Genomic DNA, 25,367 nt, shown 5'->3' on the forward strand with positions numbered 1-25,367 from the left:
CAATAGAAGCCTTTAAACATCTCTACGAAATTTTAGAAGTACTTCATGAATCCGGGTTAAGGGATTGCTTACTCAAAGATTTAACGTACAGGAAAAAGATCGAAAATCCAAGTACATTAAAAATTAAAATTCTGTCTATCTGAGGAAGATCCACATTAAAAGATCAAAAAGCAAGGAAGGAAAAGACACGACGTCCGGAAAGTACATGCGATGGCGTGTGGAGCATCACGAGAAGAGCCTGTTTGAAGAGAGGGAGTCGCCACCTGTGTCCGGTTCTACCGAGAGGCAGATTTATAGGGATGTGGTGAAGTGTGTGCAGGACTTGGAGACACGAGGGCCCCGGTGAACAGAGCAAGAGCAGTTTCAACAGAGGAGGAGGAAACCGGGCTAGTTCGCGGACAGCTTACTTCCCGGCCTTCCAGCAGTAGGGGGGCCTCCCCGAAGACCCCGAAGGCCCCGAAGGCCCTGGTACTTGCACGTCACGGCTCTCCCCGAACACCTAGACATGGCACAAATGCATTTCTGTTTGGCTTCTGTTCGATAGCAGAGAAAGTATAATTACGGCCTGTTTCCCAATTTACTTAGCTGCTTTCACGTGCTTTTGGCGATCCTATCATTTTCCAGAAATTTCTCCCTCTGTGGGAAGATGAGAAAGAGAGAAGCCATCAAGGGATGGTGGCGATCTCTGGGGTCAAAATAGGTCCTTGTTGTTTCTCGTCAAGCTGAGCTTTCCAGAGGGTCAAGGGGTCAAGGGGTCGGCATTGGAGGTGCGTCCAGCCAAGCCAAGTCCTGCGGGCAGCACCCACAGAACAGACCCTGCCCAGGGTCGCCCCGCTCAGCCCCTCCTGCTCCCCTGTACCTGGGAGGTGGACCTGACTGGCCGCGTTGAGCCCCTTTCTTCCAGAAACTGAAGTCAGGCGAGGAAGGAGGAGGGCCCAGGAGCAGAAGAAGGCCTATTCTTGGGCTCCCCCGGGAGGGGCTCTACCTCAACCCCAGAAATCTTGAAAATAGTCCCCTTCCTCCAAACTGCACTCCTCCGGCAAAAATAGCTCCTAAACACAGGAGCTCTGGGTATGCCAAAGGATCTCAACATTTCACTAATGAAGATCATAATTAAAATATTTAAATGGGTTTTTAATTTTCTTTCTGGGCTCTGCTCTTTCCTAGTCCTCTCCAGGAGCTGCTATTGTTCGATCTTGACAGACTTCTCTGTTAAAAATTATAGCCTGCTGCCTTTCAGCATCTTCATTAAAATGCATTGCTGCCAGATATATCTGCATGCATATGAATGAAGCATCTATAGAATAATTAAGTCATGAATAACACATCGCTGAGCACGGCTTTCCCTGAATAGGGAGGGAAAGAATGTTATTTATGAACCCAGAGATTTTACATTATATGAAAAAATAATTGGCAATAATAAGTGTTATTTGAGGATTCGTTAATTTAAATCATGATTGCCCTGTTGTCGACTCCGTTTTTAATAAAATGGCCATTTACGTCGGAGAATGGAAGTGAATCTGTGCGCTGTTTTTCTTCATTTTGCTTGAAAGGCCGCCGGAAGCTCGTAGGCAGGGAGGAGCGCCTCACGGGAGACTCCTCTCTGACATCCGTCGAGCAAGCCGCGACTCTGCAGGCCCGGCCCGGCCGCGGGCGGCCTGTCGGGGGGCAACGGAGCCCCTGTCCGCGCGCAGTTCTCAGGCTTTCCAAGGAATCCTCTAGAAGGGCACACCCAGCCTCCCTGCGGGCCCCCAGGGTGCTCGGGCCTCCGGGCGGTGCCTCCAGGAGGGGCCAGGCCAGCCAGGAGCTCAGGGTGCAGGGCACCGGGGTTGGGGTTGGGGTGCTCGGTGCTGAGCCCCGAGCCCTTCAGCCCATGGCTGTGCCTGAGGCCCCAGAGGCCGAGAAGGGCGGACAGAAGCAGAGGGAAGAGGAGAGGGGACACCACGCGTTCCTCTGGGCCGCCGTCGGGCCCCCCGGTTGCCTCCTCCCTGGTCACAGTCCTTGGCGGTTCCTCCACATGTGACCTTTCTCCTTCTTTCCCAACAGCCGGCCGTGGGCAGAGGGGCCGGGCAAGGGCAGGGCCCAGCGCCAAGGGACTGTCACCTGCTGACCCCGCCGGGAGCCCGCGACCCGCTGGCTTCCACGTCCCCCGGGCCCGGCTCTCCACCCCTTGCACTGGACCAGCAGCCGCGTGGGCCTGCCCACCGACTCCCAGCCTCCAGCCCCGCCCGCCCGCTGCCCTCCACTCCTGTCCTTACCTGCTGTGCCAAACCACCCCGAGCACGTCACGTCCCTGAGTGCCCTGTGCCCAGCGCCTCTGTGCCCCCCACCCCGGGGAGCCCGCGGGCCCTCCCTGCCGCCCACCTTGGCTGCTCCCCATCCTCGAGCTCGTCCCGGGCCACAGGCCCCGGGCCCGGCTCTTTCGCCCCATCTGGTGCTGCTCCACTGCTGGCCGCCAGCCTCGCCGGCCCTCCCGGCCCCGGGCCAGGCCCTTGCTGTCCCCTCTGGGTCCCCAGCATCACAGCCGGGCCCCCCAGCATCACAGCCGGGCCCCCAGCATCACAGCCGGCCCCCCAGCATCACAGCCGGGCCCCCCAGCATCACAGCCAGGCTCCCAGCATCACAGCCAGGCCCCCAGCATCACAGCCGGGCTTTCTTGTGACACACCGGCTGGTCTGAGAGTCTGTTTTCCCCACTGGGGTACAGTCCCCTTGAAGCAGAAAAGCGCCTTGCTCCCCTTGCCCTCCTAGCAGCAGCATCGGGGCACAGCTCTGAGCCCCTGGAATGAACCTGAGCCCCAGAGAGGCCCACGCGGAGCAAGGGAGGCAGGTGGGCGCCCTCACCTTCTGCCTCAGTGGCAGCAGGAAAGGCGCAGGCTCTCGGGGACCCGGAGACTTGACTTTGCACTTGGATTCTACGACTTATTGAGTGACGGAGGTAAATTATCCTCTTCCTCCGGGGCCTCCGTTTCCTAATCTGTAAAACACACACACACCTTGGTATTTCGTAGAGTTATTTGGAAGATTAAATTAAGTGAGAGACTCGAAGTGTTCAGTGGGAGGCTTGGCACATGGAATGCAGGCAGCAATGGCAGCTATCAGTATTATTGTTGCTATTTTTTTAAGGTTTTATTTATTTATTCATGAGAGACACAGAGAGAGGCAGAGACACAGGCAGAGGGAGAAGCAGGCTCCATGCAGGGAGCCCGATGTGGGACTCGATCCCGGGACTCCAGGATCACGCCCTAGGCCGAAGGCAGTGCTAAACCACTGAGCCACCCGGGGATCCCCTGCTACTATTTTTTATTACTATTAGAGCATCATCAACAGAAACTAAGAAAGCCATTTGGGGTGGGGTAGGACATGTTCACCTTCATTTTAAAGGTTCATGGCATCACTGAAATGGAATAGCAGATCCTCAGGTGATCCGCAGCAAAATATAACTGAAACAGCCGAAGCAGACCGGCAAGCTGACCCACTTGCTGCGCCCCCTTCAGTCACGGTAGGGTTGGGAGGAGGGTCCTCTACTTTAATTGTAAGAACTAAATCACATCTCCTTTTGTTCATTCTCACATTCACCCAGTACCTACCTTACAAGAGGCCACGTGCTCCTCACTGAGCGAAGCGCTCACACAGCACAGAGCACGCGGAGACACCCTGACTGCAGGTCAGAAGGTTACCTAAGGCACTCACGAGTGGCCTGAGCACAGGCACGAAGCATCTGTCTGGGCATCTATTGTCTCCTCACCTACATAATTTAAAAAATTGACTATCCCATCCTAAGCTTTCTTGCACCACCAAAATCCTAAGTACAAATGGTAGTATGGACCCCATCCAACAACAACAACAAAAAAAATTGCAATTGCAATGGGACTAAATTATTAAAGTATAAGTGCCCTGATTTGGCCACCACTTTGTTCCCTCTCCACCTGCTCTCATGATCTCGCCAGACTGATCCTTAGATTTCACGTAATGAAGTCCCTGGAATGTGGGAGGTGTGGAAAATACACACGCCGGCTGGGTGGTTATCTGGAGTAGAAGAGAGACAGCTGCAAAGCGGTGGAGCAGGTGGGTGGAGAGGAAGAGCGAGAGGAGATTGAGAGATTGGGTAGGGACAGAGTGGCAGAGATAGGGGAACGGTACTGGGTGCTGCAGGGGGAGCCAGGGATTTCTGTGAGTTGCCAGTGAATGTCTCTCCGGTCCCACTTATGTCCTTCAGGAGAAGCAAGTAAAACAGACGCAGAAGGACCGCCCTTCCCTGAATGCAGCACCCCTGAAAGACAGCGCCAGACGAGTCAACGTGTCCATGGGCTGAGAGAAGAGCCAACCGGAACACCCACAAACACATCTACCCCGAATACGTGTTTGATCTTCAGTATAAAGATCAATGAAATATGTTTGGGGCACCTTCAGAACTTTTTTAAGAATTACAATTTTGGCGTTTTAGAGACAAGGGAAAGAGAAAAGCAGTGAACTTCACCATCATCTGACGGTGAGACGGTCAGGCCTAATGGAATCCTTTTAAGTGACGTAACCAGTGCCCCGAAACGAGGTCTTCTAATACTGTGGGTGGGAAATTATTTTACAAACACGTTGAAAGGATTCAGACAGTTTATATTTTTATCCTCTTTCTGTTTTAACTGATGCTAATATGGCAGGTAGGATGGTCTCTATTTTAAGAAAGGGAAGACTACCTTTCTACCCAATATGGCTCACCTTTTCAGCTGGATTTTTAAGGAAACTAAATGTCAGATAAACAATATGTGTGAAGGCATAAAATCTGATGAGTTCGGGAAATTGTAAATCATTTAGTTTGGTTAATGGGGGGTGGTGGTCATTATTATGTCTGCGTTTTTATTTTTTTAGATCTGATTGATTGATCTGAGAGATCTGAGACACAACACAAAAACATAAATAAAAATATTTATTTATGGTAGGGAGAGGGAGAGACGGAATCCCAAGCAGACTCTGTGCTGAGCGCACGGAGCCTGACACAGGGCTCTATGAGGAACGGGGGGCTCGATCTCATGACAAGGAGACCACGACCAGAAGTCAAGAGTCAGACACTCAACTGACTAAGCCACCCAGTCGCCCCTGTGGGGGTCTGCATTTTAGGAAGATTATTCCGGTTGCAGACAGGAGGATGGCATGGAAGGAAGCAAGACCGGGGAGTCTAGTTTAGGAGACTGAGGCAATGATTCAGATGAGAAACAATAGGAACTTGAGCCAAACAATGGAATTAAGAATGAAGAGGGGATAAAAGACAGATCTGAGACCCAGCTTTTGCACTTACTATATATGCGATCTTGGACAGATTACTTCTCTAAACCTTAATTTCATAATTTAGAAAATGCGAATGGGAGTATATAGGGCTGTTGGAGAATTTTTAAAAAGACAAGGCATGCCAAGCATTCAGCAGTTCCTAGAATGAGAAATACAGACATGGAAGTAATCAGTAAATATGCGGGAGTTAAACAGTGAGGTGGCCCAAATACCAGATATGGAGTAGAAAAGTAGGGGGCCAAGGTTGTCTAGGTTAAGAGACTGGATCTCTGACTCCTTAAACTCTAAGCCTCCTGCTGCTCCTTCTCGAGGGAAGATAAAGCCCATACTATGAAAACGCTGGCATTGCCACTACCAACCAGCTATTTGCTTTTTGGCAGCTCTGCCTACGGCCCCCTTTTGGAACCAGCAGCAAGAAAGGAGAGAAAGAAAGCCTAAGTGAAGGTGGCTGGCCTGGCTTCTTGATAAATCCCACCATCCCTCACTTGGCCTAGTAAAGCTGTATGGGTTTTTCTCAGTTGCTCAGATGGGATGGAAAAATGAGGTCTGCCTTCCATTCTGTTTTGATTTTGAGATTTAATTAGTGTTCTTTCTGGGGAATTCACTGCTTTAATTAATGATGTGCCCTGAATCTCTTAAGCGAAGAATGCCATTGCAAACATGAATATGTAATGAGTACAACTTTCTTTATCCCAGCTAAGGAGGGGGGCTGTTGCTTGGTTATCACCTCTCAGTACATGAACAAGGACCTCACGTACTAAAAGGAGCTGGGCAAGGTTTTATTTGTGTATCTGGGGGTTTTTTTTCAGCTCAAGTGCTCTTTTGTTTTATTTAAAGGCTGGGTCCATTAACAGGAAACCAGAGAGAAAAAATAATCAGCTTGCTTTGGTGCACTTTTAGACCTTCTCTTAACTGCTTATAAAATCAATAAGCTAAATTCTAAATCAGGGTTCCTCAATCTCAGAACATTCTGGACCAGACAATTCTTTCTTGTAGGATACTGGTCTGTATATTGTAGGATATTAGCAGTATCTCTGACCTCTACCCAGTAGATGCTGGTAGCATTGCCCATTTGTGACAATCAAAAATTGTCCCCAGAAAAAAAAATAAAATAAAATAAAAAAATAAAAAATAAAAAATAAAATTGTCCCCAGATATTGGCAAATGTCCCCTCGAGGCAAAATTGCCCCCAGTTGAGAACCACAGGTCTAAATTAAGGACTTACTTTGAAAAAAGGCCAAGGCAAGGCATATTAATCAACAATAAACATATGTTTATTGAGGACTTGCAAAATATTGTGTTTTGTGGTAGAAAATACAAAAATGTTAAAAGCATTATGAAATATTAGGGAAGACCTTGCACCAACAGTTTCAAGCCACATCTGTTGTTTATAAACCATGTGTCCTTAAGAAATTCATGTTCTTTCCTGTATTTCCTCATCTTCCTAAGGAACAAGCTTGAGAATATAGAATGAAGAGACACAAGTATTTGCAACTAGATGAGTGGTCTTAGTAATGTTATCTAAAAGCCTCTAGTGGTATATACAGTGCGATATTGCTCAGTCATTGAAAAGAATGAAATCTTGACATTTGCAAGGACATGGATGGAACTAGAGGGTATTATACTAAGAAAATAAATCAGTCAGAGAAAGACAAATACTATATGACTTCACTCGCATGTGGAATTTAAGAAACAAAACATGAACAGAGGGGAAGGGAAGGAGAAATAAGATAAAAACAGAGAAAGAGGTAAATCATAAGAGACTCTTAACTCTAGGGAACAAACTGAAGGTCGCTGGAGGGAAGCTGAGTGGGACGATGGGGTCACTGGGTGACGGGCCTTAAGGAGGGTGTGTGACATGAGGAGCACTGTGATGCTGACGAATCACTGAATTCTACCTCTGAAACTAATAAGACACTATATGTTAACCAACTTGAATTTAAATTAAAAAATTAAAATTTAAAAACTATAAATAAAAATATAAATAAAGACCTCTAGCAGTGAGTGAAAGGTCTTTGTTCTCCAATCTGATCTGCTCAACATTTCTATCATGGATTACATGAGGACATAATTGACATGTTGATTAAATGTAAACACAACACGCACTTGGAATGGTCATGAGCTGCATGAGAGCACCAGAATTTGAGATGAAATTGAAAAGCCATATCTAGAGTTACCTGGCTGGCTCAATCAGTAGAGCATGTGACTCTTGATCTTGGGGTCATGAGTTCAAACCCCACATTGGGTGTGGAGCCTGCTTTAAAAAAAATTAAAAAGAAAACAAAGAAAAGCCATAGCTCAGCAAAAGATATCTGCACGGAGATAATGTGAAGTCATGCTTTTGGACTCAGAAAGTCACAACATGGCACAAAGCATCCAATTGGGGAAGTCAGTGTGTATAGGGGTGAGGAAGGGGGAGAGTAGGAGACAATGAAATAAGAGATGCAGGAGTTCAACTTATATAGGGCCTCCTAGCTCATATGAAGAGAAATGTGTCATTTACTCTGAATGAGATGGAAAGTGATTTAAGAGTTTGAGGACAGAAGTAACAGATTGGACCAATTTTTATTTTATCAGATTACTTTGGTTGCTCCATTGAGTATAAGTTAAATGGGGATTAGGACAGAGGGACCAATTAGAAGGCTACGGTAATAGCCAGGGGAGACATTACAGTAGCTTGGACAAACTGTAACAGGGAGATGCAACAGATTGGACCTGGGATATCAGAAAAAGAGAGGAATCGACCTGACTCTAAGATTTTGGTATAATTAAATGGAAAGATGGAGGGCCCTGAGCTAAGACGGGGTAGGCAAGCTAAATGATTTAAAGGTAACATGAGAAGAGAAGAGCTATGAAGGAAAAATTTGACTCATTCTACAAAAGTTTGGGATGAAAATCAAGAGGTAGAGTGTATAGGCATGGCCCTCCAATTCAAGACAAGAAAGCAGTGGCGCCAATAGAATGGGTAACTATCTGAGACAATGACTCAGCAATAATACCCACCATCACTCCCACTTCCTGTGAGGCAGGCACTGTCAAGGACTTTGCTACCATTATCACATTTAACCCTCAAATCAGTTCCATTTCACAGATGAGCAAATCATAATTTGGAAGTGATTAAGCTATGCAGAATTTGGTCATGGTGACAGTCAAAAGACTGCCAAAACTGGTAACCCTGAGCTAGATTAGATTAATTTTCCTGTTGTTTTACTATTGCCTCAACCAGTAAGCAATGCGAAAATAATAATACTACTACACATAAAAGCAGGATGGGAAGGAGATAAATCTCTCTAGTGACAACATTTTTCCCCAAGGAACCACGCCTAAAGTCAAGTCCTTTCAGCAACTCACATAGATCTTCCAGTTTGGAAGAATCCTTTGTAGGCTAGAGGGAACCGCATCATTTAGACCCTTGTGTTGAGGCTCCAGCTTCATAATTTTTGGTTGAGCCACAGTTATACAATCTTTTAATTTCCGTATTTCGGCTCTTGTTGGGCCAGGATGCCCATTGGAGCCTTCAGTGCAGCAGGTCTGGCCGTAGTCTCCCACAGTAGTGACCTAGGATTTGAATGTGGGCTATCTGACTCCTGAACCTGGTCCAAGCAACTGTGCCCCACACAATCTGCTCATAAAAGCATTAAAGAGGAGATTCCAAACCCATTTGGAAAGATGTAGTGGAGAAAATGTAAGCCTCAGCTACGGCATGGACGAGGCGACTAACAAAGAAACTTCAAGTAGTCTAGAACCTAAGACTACCTCTCTGTCAACCTGCGGGGTTGGTGAGCTACGATACGATACAAGGAAGAACTGAGGAGGTGGCGTTACTGTGACATGTTTCTGCAGAACAGAAATCCAACGCGTGACGACCTCTTCTACCCCTATGTCTTTGATTCTCCATCTTGTTCAACTTTCTCGTCTACAAATAAACCATAGGCAGGGGTGTCTGCACGTAGTGTTTCTGCTCCCACAATACTTTTATCCTTTTTTCTTCTGGATAATAACAATTCAAGATTTGACTGGGAGACCACCTTTTCTGTAAGGCCATTCGGAATCCCACCTTTCTATCCAGTCAGCTCTGATCTCTCCTTTCTCTCTGAACCCAGGGACAGTCTCTTGGATCTGCTTCGCTCATCGGATTGTCATATATATTTATTTACTTACAGGTTTCCCCCAATAATATATCTTTCCCTTGGATTGCTGATGATTTTCTTTCTGAGCTCGTTTCCAAGATACTGATACAAAATCCTGTTGCTGACTGTTTTGAGTTTCATTTGTCTAAGGAGACTTCTGGCTATCACATGAAGGATGAGCTGGAAAGGGAGGTGGGGAAGTCCATATTGGAGGCCCTTGCAATAGTCCAAATATATGGTGTAGAGGACTTGAATTTGAATGAGGATGAGAATGAGAAACATGAAGAATAAAAGAAAAATGCAATAAAAGAAGGAGTGTAAGACATAAGGATACAAGAATAGATTAAAAAGAGTCTTTTTAAATGAATGGCATTTCTGGCAATATGGCTATAAAAATGTTAGGTGAAATCCTATCCATACAACACACCAGAAACTGCTAAGAAAAAAATATTAATGCAACAAAATTTTGAATGTATAAGTGAGCTAGTGGAAAGGAACGGAATTACTCAAAGGAGTCCGATAATGCACAAAAAATTAAGTTAGTGCAAGAGCCAACACTTTCCTTGAAGGTACTTGCTAATTCCTGGTGGCCTAAAATCTGAATTTTAATCAGCTTCTGTCAGGAGAGACAGTCAGAAGTCTAAGTAGAGTAAGAGATTGAATAAAGACCCTTCCATAAAGTCAGGACCACCAAAAGGCAAAAACTTCAATGAATAAACTAGAATCAACCTCTCCCTATAGAGAAACTCATGGTGGCTCAGTGGTTAAGCATGTGTCTTCAGCTCAGGTCGTGATCCTGGGGCCCTGGGATCGAGTCCCACGTCGGGCTCCCTACAGGAAGCCTGCTTCTCTGCCTATGTCTCTGCCTCTCTCTGTGTGTCTCTCATGAATAAATAAATTCTTTAAAAAAAAGAGAGAGAGAGAGAGAGAAGCTCACAGTATACATGCCTTTCTCAGTCTTAATGTGCAAAGAAAAAAAATGTGAAAAGAAAAAGAAATGTCTCCCTTGGGGATTTTTCACAAAATCTTCATTCTCGTGGCTTAAGAGCCAAAATCCACACTACCTGTGTATTTAAAAACTCCAAGCCAATGATATTTGACCCTTGGTTGATAGTGCTCAGAAATCTGGCAGAAAAATTAAATCCACCTAGAAAAATTAATTTTAGGCACAGACTCAAAGAAAATTCTCAGACTAAAATTCTAAGACATGTAAGTTCACCACCAAAAATTCTCAAACCAAGAAGGAAACAAACTATGATGAATAAAAGTTACCAGCCTAAATAAATAGAGACTAAGTGTTAAAATAATCAAAATACTAAGTTAGTACATTTAATATGTTTCAAAAATAAAAATGAGCACTGCAAAGACACAAGAGACTATTAGAATTGGCCAGCAAGAGACACCTGGGTGGCCAGCAGTTGAGCATCTGCCTTTGGCTCAGGTCAGATCCTGGGGTACTGGGATCAAGTCCCATGTCGGTCTCCCCGTGGAGAGCCTGCTTCTCCCTCTGCCTATGTCTCTGCCTCTGTGTGTGTGTGTGTCTCTCATAAATAAATAAATTAAATTAAAAAAAAAAGAATTGGCCAGCAAGATTTAAAATAGAACCACATACATATTCTAGAAATGGGAAAAAAAATCAAAATCAGAAAGCAGCAAATTAGACTCAGCAGTGAAGAGAGTTAGTGAACTGGAAGACAGAGATTAAAACAAAAGTCCATAAACCACTGCCCAGAGAGACAAAAGGAAACTACGAAGTAGAGGCTAAGACACAGGAAGGAGACATATATACGGTCTGCTGTACTCAATCAACTAGTAGGGAAACTCTAAAGGGAATATGAGCTGGACCGACTGCAAAGTTCAGGCGACTTCAAAAGCAGCCCCCTGCTATGCAGGTATTAGTATGAAAAGGGTTTGGGTAATTGCCGTGTTCCAAAGCAGAGAGGAAAGGCTGCCAACTTGAGGCAAAATATAGATGAAAGGGAAAATCTAACCATCCTCTTCTCCCTTCTCATTCAAATAGTGTCATATTAATGTAATCCCAAAAGGAGTGGAGAGCTGGGTCTTAAAGTCCACGTGCTTAAGGATAAACTGAGAATAGGGCCATTGGACAGGGGATGACAGGTTTCCTGGCAGCAGCGCTGATTTTGGTTCATTCCCTGATCATATAACCCAATTAAAACAATCTAGAAAATAATCATATCCTCTCTCTCTTTCCTTGTCAGAAGTGGCCAAAGAGCTGCCCCTAAGAGAAGGTGGAGAAGCCCATCTTGTATGTCCCAGTTGTGAACATTCTTCTGCAGAAATAATCACACCAAAGAACACGAGTGGACAAGCTTTTTCTGTACAGATTTTACACTTGAAGGCCACATGTTTGTGTTGCAACTGTTGAACTCTGCCGTTGTGCAAAAGCAGCCACAGACAACAGTTACCCAAATCAGCATGGCTATGTTCCAATAAAACGGTACTTACAAAAATAGCTGGTGGGCCACAATTTGCAAACCCTTATCTAGAGGAATAAATACTGGCAGCATTCAAGAAATGGAACTGTACTAACATGACATTTTAAAGATCACTCATTTTTAAACTCATATCAATATGGTAATTGAGGAAGAATGTGCTCTAGCGAGCGCATGGGCATAGTGATAACATAAAAACCTGGGAAATATGACCCAGTGAGTCACGGTGGCCCAATTCAAACCACACGCTCACGGTGGATGAAGTGGCCAAGTAGTGAAGGGAATAGACTGCAAAACAACATACACATGGTCACACAGCTCTTAACAGACTGAGCTAAAATAACTCTTTCAGAGGCACCGCATCTGGCAATCACTTCCTTATTTTCACACAGTGAAAGTCCTTCACCTCTGAGCCAGAGAACCTGGACGTACAGGCTGAGAAGAAATCCCAAAGGAAGTACAGCGTTAGAAAGCAGAGGACATGGGGGCGCGTGTATGGCTCGGTCGGTTAAGCAACCAACTCTTGATTTCAGATGAGGATCTAAGAGTCATGATCTCCAGGATCATGAGACCAAGCCCCGTGTTGGACTCCACACTAACACGGAGCCTGCTTAAGATGATCTGCCTCCCTTACCCTCTGCCTCTCCTTGCTCTCTAAAAAGAGTCAATAATTAACTAACTAACTAATTAATTAATTAATTAAAAGCAGATGACTTTCAAGGATGACAGTGCCCTCTCCTTTGGATTCTATCCCTGCTATTATAACAGGTCATACACGTCATTTTATCACACCTCCAACTACGAATGAACAAAGATTTCCCAGTAAATCACAATTTCATGGTTTTCTTATTATAAAGACAACAAAATGCTTTCTTTTACCATTTTGAACAAAATGGGCATGTCCTACAAATCCTCATATTTGTTGGGAAACAAGAAATTTGTATTAAAAATTTTATATAATATTTTTTTAATTTTCAGCTAAATGTTTCGTCAATGCAATCAGTTAATATTACTGATAGTTTATGTGGAGGCACAATTCTGAACCCACTATGTGTATTATCTTACTGAATCCCCATCACTCAATAAAGTAGACACCATAACTGCTTTTGCAAGATATGTATGAGAGCCACTTAAGACCTAAATTTTCCTTTATTTTCTTGACTCTCCCCATATCCACTCCAAAATGCCTACATTAAACTCAGGAAAGAACTTATGTGACAGCACAAAAGTCTGAGGAAACTGAAATGGTTCATCTTCCCAATCCTTGTACCTTTGCTTGGAGAAGTGAGACAAAAATTAAAATGAGCTAAAGAACAGGAAGAGTTCTCTTGGGGTCAAAGCCAAGCTCCTGGATGTTAGAGTTTGCTGCATGAACCCTCACCCTCTACTCCTGGTCTGAGGCCTCCATGAGACCAACAGCTATCTTGCAGTGGGGTTGCAGGAAGTGGAGACGTGCGCCTTGCTTGCCAATTTCTTATCTGCTGAGCCTTAGGGCTTGCCACCAGAACTGGGGGAAAGGAATATGGGGAGGAAGGGATGAACACTGGCAAGGTCAAGCACAAAAGGCAAGGCTCAGGCCCCAACGCTACTCCCCACCACAAGTACACCATGTTTCCTGAGACACATGAACAGCTAGATCACAACTACCCCCACCGATCTCAAGAACAAGAAGACAGGGACATCCAAAGATGGACAGGAAGGGACGGGAAGGCTTTTACCAAATTGATCATACTCATCAGAGATGTAGATAAGATGGCTGCCCAATGGAAGAGGCAGCCAGTTACTTCACAGAAACCACAGATGTCTAGACAGCTGCTCAGAGACAGGTCTATCACCAACCAGATCTGTACAGACCTAAAGCTCTCCCTCATCAGGAGATTTGGAATAAACCTCATCGATGGTGATGATCAACTGAGGGTGTGCGGCCAACTAGCCAACGCGGACATCTAGGTTGTCATGAAGGATGGGTCCCCTATCAGATACAGCGAAAGGGGGAAGGGTAACATTCCACACTCCCTTCCACGAGCAGCTCCCAACCAAACACGTGTGTCAGTGCTGATCCTCCAGGGAAGCAGATGATCAATGGAGGGAACCAACTATGAAGAGTAAAGGAGGAACAGTAGATGGAAAGGGCCTTCAGACCATGCTGCTCACCTGACAGTTGTAAAAGGAGGGAAGAGAGAAGGAGGATGGGGTCAGCAGAGCCCCCAGACTGCAGGACTGAGCTCAGAGAGTCTTGAGCAAACCAGCCGGGTACCCCGGAGCCAGGTCACCCACCCGAGGAGTCCTGCGGTGCGTGGGAATGACCCAGCGGTACCACCTCTGCCATGTTGTTGTTGGCCTGGAGCAGCCCAAAGAGCACATAGCTTCCTTGACGTGGACATTTCAATGGATCCCAAAGGCACAGCGTCTGGAGACTGTCCGCCAACTCTTCTCTCTGCAGCCTATTCTCACATCAACAGAGATACAAGCAACATTCACCGTTAGCTGCCACAAGATCTGTGAACTCTAATCTGGGATGATGGATTGGACTTCAAACTTGCACATGAGAGTGAAATTATATAGACTTTTGTTCCACACCAGGGCGGTAAGACCCATTGCAATCTCTTCTCATTCAACAGGTTTTTAAGAAGAACTAGGAAACCTGGTCCATCTGCTCTACGTCGATCCTTTCCCTTCCTCCCACTCACTGTCTCTTCTCACCCCTCAACCGCGTACCTGTCCTAGGAACATCTGCTCTGGGATTAAGACCACCTTCCGACAAATGGCGGTGTCGGAAGTCGGAAGTACTCAGAACTGAGTATAGTTTGCACGTTGCTTTTAATAGTTGATAAAAGGATGTCTAATTTTTTTTACTGCTTTGCGTCTTAGCATTTCATCCTTGTTTTTTAAAAAAAATTTTAAACATGGCAAAGAAAGAAAAATCATCCCTAGTTCTGTATAGATCTCAAATCAAGCACGTAGTGATACGAGAGGCTGTAATAGCATTATTGAACCTAATTGAAGGGGCCAGGGAAGGTTTATTTGAGGAAATAGCTCAAAGTTAAGATACAAAAAGGGGAGGGAAGCACAAAGAGGCAGAAAAATCAACACATATGGGGGCTGAGTGACTGAGTACAAGGGTGAGATTAGACTAGAAAGGTGGGTGAGAAACAGACCTTCTAATATAAGTTTTATTATCCTAAGAGTAACAGTAAGGTTTTAACCAGAAGATTGGGATGTGAGGAGGATGATATTACCACATTTGTACTCTGAAGAAAAGCCTTCTGGATGAAGAATGGAGGATAGATTAGAGGATGCATGAAGGGATATTCAGAAATATTTAGGAGGTTTTGTTTATTTCATTTTGTTTCATTTTGTGTTAGGAGCTGAGGTGAAAGATGAGGTTATCTTGGACAAAAAGAAGTAGATGCATTCAAGAAATATTTATATGGCAAAATATCCAAAAACTCAGCGGTGGATCAGATGTGGGGCTTAAGAAAGAGAAAGGTGTTCAGATGACTCCTAGGCTTCTAGCTGGGCCAGCTGGATAAATGACAATGGCATCACTAAAATAATGAATAACAAAAGAGAATCAAGTTGGAGAGCAAGACCGTGAGTGCAGAATTAAATTGTTTACCAATTAGGCATCTTTTAATTGAGAGGGATTAAAAAGCTCAAGTCATTACGGGGTGAGCACTGGGTGTTATTCTGTATGTTGACAAATTGAACACCAATAAGAAATAAATTTATTTAAAAAAAAAAAAAAAGCTCAAGTCAATCTAAGCAGAGAGGAGAAGGTGGTGGCTCCTGTGATTATGAAACCTCTAGGTAAGGCTGGCTGCACCAGCGGCCTCATTCAAGAATTCAAGGCTAACGTGAGGACCCGTCTCTCCGCTCCGCTCCCCCTGGACGGGCTACGTTTCCAAGCTTTGCCTGGTGGCTCTCGGCAGCTTCAGGTGCACATCACCGCAAGACCCCATCCAGCGCAAGAGGAAATTCTCTTTCCAAAACGTTGAACGGAAACACTTTAAAATCAAATCTCTTTACCCTTCATGGTCTTGATTTGGCCGCAGACCCACCCCTGACCAGTCACTGTCGCTAGGACGGTGCTATACGCTAACTGGACCCCGCTAAGTCATCTTCCAAGGGAAGTTCACGGCTGAACGTGGAGGAGGGTTAGAGCTCCCAAGCCGAAGGCTGGAGTGGACGTGGGCAGTGAAAACAAAAGACACTAACTCTCTCCCAGGGGTGGATGTGGTCTCGGAGATTAACAGCAGGCAGGGCGCGGTGGACGTTTAAGCAAAGCTCAGCTTCAGTGATGAAGAAGGCATCCCTCACATCAGCTCGGATCCCTGGCGGGGGTCAAGGCTGAGGCTTTCAGCAACGACCGCCTCGATACCAGCGCACACGGCGGGGGCAAGAGCAACACAAGGTACACCCAAGAAAATGCATTTGTTTAGTGAAGATTCTCTAGAAGACCCACCAGATATCTTGCTGTGACATAACCAGAATTGATTTTTTTTTTCTATTTATGTTTGATTCGTACTTTCTGATGTGGGTTCAGTCAGTGCTACTTTTTCCATTTTACGATTACTCCTGCAGCTAGCGATAGAAGTACGTCAGGACGCTGGCACCTGCAGGGGACAAAGCAGTAGAAGAGCAGCAGCTTTACTTCCCGTTGTATCGGCCCGACCTCTATCTATCTGGGGGTGCTAACCGGTTCACACAAAACAACCCTTTGGGGGGCCGTCTCGGTGTGATTGAAAGAGAAAACCAGTTTCCACTAGAGGGTGCTAAGCCTCAAAACAAAAATACGAACCGAGTCCTTTAGCTTTGCCCATACTTTTCAATATTCATTGAGCAACTAATAACCACACGCCCTGGATCCCCAGCAGGCGGGCCCGCGGCAGAGCTTAGGGCCTCCGCATTATAGGGTGCAGGGGAGCAAGGAGGAGGGGAGAGGGGAGGCAGGGGGATCAGAGCCCGTCCAAGAGCTGCGGTCCTGCACCTTGCACCGACCCCTCGATGGCGTGGAGCCTCCCCCCAGAGGCTGCGTGAACAGCCGCCTCCAGAACCGTCCACGCCGACTGGCTCACCTGTCTGTCCGAGCTCCCCCCGCGGCCACGGAAACCCTCCGTGTGTCTGAGCTGCGTGTTCGTGGACACTGAGCATGTCTGTATGTGTCGTGCCGGTGACGACCGCGCAGACAGTGAGAGATGCACAGACAGGGAAGGAGGCCAAACGACGCCGGATGGTTCCGTGGGCCTGGTCCAGGTTCACACTCAGCACCGGGGCTGGGCGAGGGCCGCAGGCCTCAGAGATGGGGGCACCCCCCAGGCACCTGGCACGGTGAGCTCCGCAGCCAGCAAGCCGCGCCACGCAAAGGGGAAAGCACACCTTGCCAAGCGACGACGCCCGGGCGCACAGCCGGCGGAGAAGGCCTGTCCTGGGAGGTGAACGTCAATGGCACGTCCTGCTCCTCCACAGGACGGCTCGCCGCGCGCCTCTTAGGCACCCCTTGCTCGGACACAGACTCCACACACTTGCCAAGAGGCCGTTTTGTTGTTTGTCTCTGAATCGATCGTATTTCCCTTTGCCAAACAAATGCCGCATTATAACTGGTTGAACAAACAGCGTCATTCATTTTTAAGAATGAGAACTTTTGAATGGTTTTCCTCAAGTTGACTCATTCTGAGATATTTATAACTTCTCCTGTGGCATTAGAAACAGATGGACCATGGCAAGACGACAGGCTGTGTCTTTATGCGACTACTGCACGACACCACAAGCTTGTTTTCCATTTGCCCACCTAATAAATCAAGCAGATTTTGCATAGAAGGCGTTGTCTAACTGCCGTGATAATCTGCATCCACCCCCATTTGTCCCACCCGTTAGATGATACTTGTTCTAGATCCTCTTCTGTTATTTTTAACACTTTTGTAAAATGTGCCATTTTTAAATTGACTTGTTATTCGGGAGTAATTCCAAGCTTATGAAAAATCGCAAAAATAGGAAGAGTGCAAATGAGCACCCATGCACCCGTTATCCACCCCTGCCCACTGCTAAGTTTATTCTGTTTTATATGGTTGTTCTTCAGGACTCTTTACCCCTAAATCACTCAATGTGTATTTCCTAAGAATAGGGATAGTCTATCAACCAACAATTATATAATCTACTGTCCAAATCCCGATATTATCAGCCTATCCGCTAATGTCCTTTATGGCGTTTCCCCGTCCCATCGAGGATCCAGTCTAAGGTCAGTCACTGTACTTAGTTGTCAGGTCTCCCCGGTCCCCGTTAGTCTGGAATAGCTCCACAGTCCGTCCTTGTGGGTCATGACATTACCATTTTTGAAGAATCCACCTCCCTTCTCTTGACCTCGTTTTAGGATTGTCTGATGTGTCCGTGTGATCCCATTTACTCCTGACCAGCACGTGCACAGGACATGTTACATCCTTCGGAGGGTGTCTTGGTTGGAGCCCGTGTCTGTCCCTCACTGGAGATAATTCTCATCACCTGGTCAAGGAGTCTGGCTTCTCTGCTATGTACTTACTGCTTTTGTAATTCCTCCTTGTGACTAATAAGAAATCTGTAAGAGGGGACTAAAAACCCATACAAATATCCCGCTCCTCAGCAAAATTTCCCTCTAGATGTGGCATCTGTTAATGATGCTTGCCTAATTCAATCTTCACTGTGATGGTCGTAAAACTTGCGACTTTCCCGCTACAGAACAGTCAGTCCTCGGCATTCTACTCTGGGCGAGAGCCCCTCTTCCTCCCCTGTCTGTCATCGCCTGGACTCATGAATTTCTCTTCCGAATTCATTACTAGACTTAATTGTTTTATTGTCTACATTGTCCCAGATTTGGCCAGTAGGAGCCCTTCAAAGCTAGCTCCTGTGTTCTCGTGACTTTTTTCTTCTTCTTTTGGTAACATTTCCTCACTATATGGTATAATAAGATGTTCCGGGCCTGTCTTGTACCTCCTCTGCTCCAATTCTGCGGTCATTTTTCTCAGGAGCTCTACTTCCTTTTGGTGGGGAATGGTATTAGAAATCAAGATTCGAAAAAAAAAAAAGAAAAAGAAATCAAGATTCGGATGATACACGTGTCTTTGCTTCTTGGCTTCTTCAATCAGAGCCGGGAAGCCTATGCATTCACATGCATACAAATATGCATCTACCCACGAATTCATAAAAATGCGTAGACATATAAAGAGACACATACACACACAATTTCTTTTTTTTTTTTTTTTTTTTTTAGAAATCAAGGCTCTGCACTGAAACTTCCAATTAGTGGTTTTTTTTTCTTGCTTTTCCATATTCCACACGTGTACGTCCCTTCCTCCATAAACAGAATCTTGGCTCCCAGTATCATATTTATTCAATCATCTATTATAATAATACATCTAAAATGTTTCAGAATTTCTTCTCCAATACTCCTATAATAAACAAGACCACTAAGAGTTCAGAATTTATTTCCGTTTCTAAGCCCCCAACCCCAACGCACACACCTGTACTACACACCCTACCCTGCCCACGACTGAAGGTGTATGATCAAATACTGGGCTCATTAATTAACTTGAGTTCCTTCTTTCCCTTTCTCCTCCTTCTTCCCCTTTTCCTTTCCTTTCTATCCCTTTCCTTAGCTGCCTTCTGCAAGATTATGATATTCACTTAAAATACAATTACCAATAAAATATAATTATAGATCTTCCTCAACTTACAATGGAGTTATGTGCCCATATAAGAACATTCACCGCAGTATTGTTTGTACTAAATACTTTTCCTATTACCTGATGGCATATATGGTGAACACCGAGACACGACGTTGTCCCTAAAAATGAGGAAGCAGTTCTCGCCGTATGGACATGAAAAAAACCTCTGAAAGAGATGGTTGTGAGACAAAAGCAAGGGACAGAACAACGTGCATGGAATGGAGGAAGGTAGGGGCACATACATCTATGTCTGTAAATGCCTGAGAAATCTCTGGAAAAATACACATTACTTTGGTAGTGATGGATTCCTCCGTGTGGAGACAGGGACTACGAGCAGATATCAGCTTTCGGGGACATATTTTAAAAGGCACCCTCTCCAGGCAAATGAGTTAGAAATGCATTCTCCTCCCCTGTCTTCCTCATCCCCATGTGCTTACACACAGCACACTTGCTCAATCTTTATAAATTAGGATGGACAAGCTCTTCGACTCCAGCTGGACCAAAGGCAGGGAAAGGAGGCTTACTTTTCACTGTATAAACTGTACAAGGAGCACAAATCACCTCTTCTAAATCGTTGGCCGGATGGACAGACAGTCAGACAGAGTGTCTTTGGCTCCCCCGACGGATGGAAGCACTGTTCTGTGCCCTGCCCCTTGGCATCTTCTCAGATAATTCCCAAATCCACCTCACTCCACACCCTCCAAACCCCATTTTCACATTAGCAACTATGTACTTGATACACCGTCTGGACCGGCCGACACGTCCAAGCTGAATTTTTCTTCAACAAACCAGTTCATCTTCCCGCCTGACTCCTATTCTTGTAGTCTTATTCAATTTTTAAAATGTGGGTTTATCTTCGTCGCCTTCCTTTCCCCCACTTGCTTGGCCCCAACTCTCAAGCAGAGTAGAAAGGACACGGGATTCGGAGCGCGGCGAACCTGAGTTCAGTCTCAGCTCTCCTAGATAGATGCGATACCAGGAAGGGTGCCTCTCCTCTTTGTCTTAGTTTCCTCGTCTCTACGCAGGAGGATGACAATAACCCTGCAAGGCTTTTATGAAGATTGCAAGGAGCTGCCGCAAAGTGCCCAGCTTTGGCACATAGAACTCTCTATATACAGACCCTACCTCGCCCCAGACACTTTCCAAGTCGGCGTGGTCAATATATTACTTTCCCATAAGTTAGTATCTCCAGGAAACTCCAGACTCTCTTCTCACCTCCCTTTTAATCCCAGACCTCAAGGCCCAGAGTTGGTCAAATCCCAGAAAACTACGCGAGATCACGGTTCTAAACGAGAGAAGATTACAACAGTCCAAAGACTGACCCCCGTTGCAGGTGATGGATTACAGGCAGTAGCGGTGCTAAAGGGCAGCTTGCGGTGGGGCCCTTAACTTCCCCCAAATCTCCATCAGCATACCCACCATATCTAAATTTTTGAAAATAATAATTTCACATGGGCAGTTGGTATTTTCATCAATTTTATGTATACTGCCAATTAGGCATATTTTCTAAACTTTGCCATTTCTATTCTATATAACCAACAGGATAGCTCCGTCCTGGCCCTCTCTCTCCCTAGACATGCGTATCTATCAGCGTCTCTCTTCACAGGACGTGGTACCCATCCCTTCCTTCCCTATTGCTTGTCCTTGTGGATTGTGCCCCTTTATTATCTGCCCCATGTGCAGCTGTCAAAAAAATCTTCCTAAAGTGTAGTTTCACTCGTGCCATGATCCTGTTCACCAAAACTTTCCTTCACTTCCAGTTGCTCAAGGGAAAAGTACAAATTCCTCTTCCAAGCCCTTGGCGGTCAGGTCCCCAAGTAGCTCATATACCTCATGGTTCCCCAAATCACAGACTTACATTATAATTCTAGCCAAAAATGGATTTTTTGCTGTTTCCCAAACTGTTATCATACTTTTTCTCATGCGGTTCACTCTTCCTGGATGCCTTTTATTATCAGATCACTTGTCTTTCGAAAGCCTATCATTTCTTCAAGACCCATCCTCAATACCATTTCCTCCATGATGGCTTTTTTTTTTTCTTTTTTTTGAGTTACGCTGGCTTCAGTTAGGGTCAAAGCAATAGCTTTGGGGGCTTTTCTTCTATATGCATTTACCAAAAAAATATATTTTCTATCTAACATTTGAAAGAAACTGTGACAGGGACTAAAATAATTTGCGCCTAGTAATATATCATGAAAGCTTGATACTTCAGCCTCAGTGAACCCAAGTTAGTGTTGGTGGACCCTAATTTCACTACCAAATAGCCTTGGACAAGTAATATCTCTGGCTGAAGTTTGTGATCAATAAAATAGACATTAAAAATATCTTCTTTGGAGACGTGCTGTGAGAAATAGAAATAATCTTGCACATGGTAGCCTGTTTGTCCTTGTTTGCTGAAAATGCTTCATAAGTTTTCTCAAATGAGTTGGGATCCGAGAGAGACCAGATTCCAGTCCCAACTCTGTCAACACCCTGGACACATGACTTCTTCCCTCCCACCATGTGTAAATCAGGTGACTAAACCCGTGCCCTCTATTGGAGTCAAGCTGGGGAGCTGGCTCCCAGGCTGCCCTGTCGTAGGTGCAGGCCCATACTCTGTGTCGCCACTAGCCGGCAGGATTGCCACATGGCTGCTTGGCCACTCCCTCGCTCCGCCTCCATCCCAGGAAGGACTTCCCTTCAGGACTCAGGACCAAAACAAACAGAACATTCCAGCCTGGCAGCAGCCTAGACTCTGGAATGGAGTCTTATCAGGCTGTAAAAGGAGAAGGGAAAGCAAAGGAGACACTTGGGTTTGCCTCAAGCTGGGAGGAGCGACTAGCCTTCCACGAGTCAAGGGACATCTCTCCGGCCCACCGACTGCATGACGGATGTCCTTGTAGAGAGCGGCAGGTGCCCCCGGCAAACCCCGAGGCACTCTGAAGAACCCGATGCAGCCTCCCTCAGAAACCACATCCCATGCCTCATGAAATACTTGTGAAAATATGGGATTTGGATCTGTAATGTCCAAAGGTGCAGGTTACACGCTAATTTCTCCAATCCGCAGATTCCTCCTTCGTACAATGAGCATAAACCAGGTCTCCGAACGCCTTGTCCTGTCCCCCAGGGTTACAGCCGGACAGAACCCTCGAAGGAATATGGGCTTTGGGAACACACGGAAATCCTGTTCTTGACTGTATACCAACCCAGGAAAGTTTTCTAAGTTTCCTCATCTACAAAATGAAGTTAGGAAACCTTTTATTTCAGTGTTTTTGTCAGAAGGAAATTACATAGAGTAAGGAGAGTGGCACATTTAGGGGTGCAACGATGTTAATTCTCATCCCTGATTATAAAAATGCAAAACAGCACGGTTCCATAGTCATTGAAAGTTGGCACACATTCAGGAAAAGGATAAAACAGGATTAGTATCCAGTTTATACCCCTCTGTCATTTCTCAGTTTTCTAAGATGAATTTTTATTTCTGTTGTTCACTTGTTGTTGTTATTGTTTTTATTGTGGTTAAATGCATATAACATAAAATCTACCGTTCGAACCATTTTTAAGTGCACAGTTCTGCAGGATTATGTGCAACCACCCAGCGCTGTCCACCTCCAGGCCCTCCCGCAGCATTCCTAACCCCCACCCCGCCCCCGGAAGCTGCCATTCTACTTTGTCTCTACGGATTAGACTCTGCCCACAGCTCGCCTGAGTGGGATCACAGGTACTTGTCCTTTCTGTCGGGCTCACTTCTCATTTCACTCAGCATAATGTCATCCAAGTTGTAGCGCGTATCCCAGGGTCCCCCCTTTCCGAGATAACGTTCCATTGTATAGAGTGTTTATCCGTTTATTCATCAATGGGTATTTGGATTGTTTCCACTTTCTGGCTGTTGTGACTAGTGTGGGCTCTGGCATATGCAAGTGTCTGTCCGAGCCCTTGCTTTCAGCTCCTTCTGTTACACCCCCGAAGTGGAATTGCTGGGTCATGTGGTAATTCCGCATTCAATTTCCTGAGGAACTGCCATAGTGTTTTCCACAGTGGCTGCACCATCTTACACCCTGGTGGTGCTGCTGCTGGTGGCGGCGGCGGTGGCGGCCACCCTGCTGCTGTGAAGTGGTATCTCATGTAGTTGGTGCATTTACCTCGTGCTGATTTGCATCCCCCTAAAGACACATCTTTTCATGTTAACTAACTAAAAAAAAAAAAGTTCTACTGAGCAAATGGTCATATTATGGAGTAGAAATAACACTCAGGTCGATTTTCAAGCCAAACTGTGAGGCTTCAAAGAGATTTGCCCTGTGCACCGGGCATTGTGAGCGAGGCCCTGGACTTCCCCGGAGTTGGCACCCACTGCCTCTCCTCCAGCTCGGGAGGGGTCGGGGACAGGCCCTGGGCGCAGTCGGGCCACGAAAGGGCGGAGGAGGGCAGGAGGGGCACAGCCCCCCGCCCGGCGGCCTGTGCTAAGTTCTCCAAGGAAAGGCAGCCCCAGTGACAACGGATCCATCCAGCAGAGGCTTCAGGGTGTGGAAGCTGCTGCACCTGCGGTGCTGAGTGTCCTCGTGACGTGGTGACTCTGGGACCTGTGGGCTCAGTGGCACCGCGGCAGGGGAGCGCACCGGGGGGCGCAGGAGGCCGAGGGCCCAGGGACCCGAAGCACCTGTCCTGGGCCGGGGGCCGCGTCAGCAGCGTAAAGAGAAAAATAACAATCTCATGGGTTCTTCACAAAGCCAGGTTTGCCCCAGTGTCCCAGGCCTGCGGGGATCCCGGCTGGGAGCTGCAGGGGGGCCCGGCCGGCGGGAGGGGCACCCAGGCCGGGGAGGCCCCGGGAAGCCTGGGCAGGGACGAATGGGGGGCCACCGAGCTCCTCCGGAGAAGCCCCTCGTCTGGCCTGAGGGATGCGGCCTCTCTCCTCTCCCCCATTCTGCGCCTAGACACGGACATCTCTATATACATAATATGAACTTTCATTTTTTTGGAAAAGTCAAGTGTTACTAGAAACCCCACAAGGGTTTTCGTTTTGTATTATCACCAGAGATTGAGATTTAAAAAGTCAGGAATCTGGGGGATCCTTGGGTGGCTCAGCAGTTTAGCACCTGTCTTTGGCCCAGGGCGTGACCCCGGGGTCCCGGGATCGAGTTCGCGTCAGGCTCCCTGCATGGAACCTCTTCTCCCTCTGCCTGTGTCTCTGCCTCTCTCTCTCTCTCTCCCTCTATGTCTATCATGAGTGAATAAATAAAATCTTTAAAAATAAATAAATAAAGAGTCAGGGATCTGCTACCATCTGTTGGGTGTGCCTGACCCAGCCCCTAGGCAGGGGCTGCCAATCTTCCTCTATAAGGGGCAAGATAATACACACACTAGGCATTGTGGGCCACGCGGTCTGCGCCGTGACCCCTCGATGCTGGCACTCTAGCCCAAAAGTAGTCGCAGACAATCTATAAACAAACGGATGTGGCTGTGTTCCACCGAAACCTTATTTACAAAAAGAGGTAGGGGCCAGATTTGGCCCATGGGGTACTCGAAGGAGCACAGAGGAGCTCGTAAGTCCCAGATCAGACTCAGCAGTAACAATAAAGCTGGGCATTTTACAGACATGAAACTTGGGGCAGACAGAAACTTATGGTTTTGAGTTCAGCTTAAACAGATATATTCTGAGCATCATTATCATCATCACTGCTAGAATTTTATGACCTACGGTTGACCCTTGAACAACACAGGGCTTAGGGTCAAGTGTCTGTGGGGTTGAAAAATCCACATATAACTTTTGAGACTCCCCAAAAACTCAACTAGCTATAGCCTAGTGTTGACCGGAAGCCTTACCTG

The 25,367-nt window shown here is 46.3% G+C and overlaps 1 long non-coding RNA gene across 5 annotated transcripts; it reads left to right on the plus strand.

Moving 5' to 3' along the window:
- Positions 1–2,622: 2,622 nt before the first annotated feature.
- Positions 2,623–14,676, plus strand: LOC112641083 (uncharacterized). Of its 5 annotated transcripts, none has more exons than XR_003124489.3 (5): positions 2,623–2,937; positions 3,360–3,501; positions 3,950–4,067; positions 4,219–4,491; positions 11,635–11,951. It is a non-coding gene; the product is annotated as an uncharacterized LOC112641083 (long non-coding RNA). The 5 variants fall into 5 exon arrangements; XR_003124488.3 differs by having other exon boundaries at positions 2,625–2,937; positions 3,384–3,501; XR_007411626.1 differs by lacking the exon at positions 3,950–4,067 and adding an exon at positions 12,261–14,676 and having other exon boundaries at positions 2,630–2,937; positions 3,384–3,501; positions 11,635–11,873.
- The last annotated feature ends 10,691 nt before the right edge of the window (positions 14,677–25,367 follow it).

The sequence above is a fragment of the Canis lupus genome, chromosome 6, assembly GCF_003254725.2.
Source record: "Canis lupus dingo isolate Sandy chromosome 6, ASM325472v2, whole genome shotgun sequence".
Classification (NCBI taxonomy): Eukaryota; Metazoa; Chordata; class Mammalia; order Carnivora; family Canidae; genus Canis; species Canis lupus.